We start from the raw sequence: 1,533 nt of genomic DNA on the forward strand, positions 1-1,533 counted from the left end.
GTTCTATGGGGGGGGGGGGTTGATGAGAACCAGCAGTGGCCCCGGAAGTTACAGGGCCTGGGACAGGACCCACATTCTCAAAGGGCCAGAGGAAAAACAAGCAGCCAGGCAGGGCTGACAGCAGGACCCAACCACCCAGGAGAAGCCCAGCCCAGCCCTGGCTTCAGCTGAACAAACGCCGAGGTCCACTCTCTTGGCCTCACTCTTCCCAACCTCCCGGGGAGCTCTGGAAACAGCTGAGAAGGGGTGGGAGCCAGGAAGGCCCAGCCCTCAGGAGGCAGCTCCGTTCCTCACTGGGTGTCCACTGGGAATCGGGGTCACACTCCTTTTACTTCCCAAACCCTGGAGGGACGTGAGGCGTCCCCAAAGCTGATGTCAATGCAGAAGTATGGGGAGACGAGATGACCGGATGGTGAGCGCTGTGACCTCTTGATCCATCCTAGTCTGAATGGACCTCCCAGGGGGTCACTGAAGGCAGGTGGGCAGGGCTGGGGAGAGGGTCACTGGGGGCTGCCCTGGAGGGGTGCCTCTTCTCTGTGGCCCCTTCCCCACCCCTGCTTCCTGGCTGCCTGCCTGGCGCATGATGATGTCCTGCTTCACCTTGGGCCCACCACAGACCGACCTCTGAACTGTGAGCCAAGATAGACTTTTCCTCCTAAGTTGTCCCTGTCGGGTGTTTGGGTCAGTGTGACACAAAGCTGACGTCTTGAGCGACGATGAGAGATCACCAGGGGCCCGCCCCTCAGGTCCACCTAAACCCTGGTGCAGCCGAGGACACCCTGCAACATGTCCCACAGGGAGCCAAAACAGGCCACCCACCACACCCAGAGAGCACAGGAGTCTCAGGACCTGCTCCTGTCAGCTCTGCCCCTCCCTTCCAGTCCCCTCCCTGCCATCTGGGGACACTTCTGCAGCACAGTGGGGGGCTCTGAAATCTTGTAAGGAGAATCAGGAGGCTGACAGGGCCCTGCACCATCTTTGTTCTTGGAGTACATAACTGCTAAAGGGCCAGCATGTCCCCACAGGTGGGGCTTTGTGGCATGCGCACATTTCCAGGTTCCCATCTGCAGCCCAGCCCCTGGTTGGCATCACCCCTGCGTGGCACTGCGCTTCCACCTGAACTTCCACCACTGCTCAGCAGAGAAGCCCAGCCGACCCAGGACCAACTTCCTGGTAGGGTGCACACAGGAAGGCAGGCTCACTTCCTGCTCCCTGAGCCCTTTCGGGAGTCCTAGGATGAGGTCCAGCGGACCTTCACTTCCACAGAGGCAGCAAGAGCGAGGCATGGTAAGGAGAAGACAAGCAGCTGCACCCCAGGTCCCACAGGAGCCACCTTTCTACTTCAGCCTCGTTCCTTGGAGTGTTCTCAACCTTCCCTCCTTCAACACAGGCTCTCCCCAGCTCTACAGCCCTGGACCACCCTCCCTGAGCCAGAGCTCGTGCTGCAAGGGTACTGATGGAACACAAAGAGTGGGGGCGGAACACTAAGAGGGGGCACACCCATGCACACCTCCAAAACCTTCCAGAATCGGT

The sequence above is a fragment of the Marmota marmota genome, unplaced genomic scaffold (assembly GCF_001458135.2).
Source record: "Marmota marmota marmota unplaced genomic scaffold, marMar, whole genome shotgun sequence".
Taxonomy (NCBI): Eukaryota; Metazoa; Chordata; class Mammalia; order Rodentia; family Sciuridae; genus Marmota; species Marmota marmota.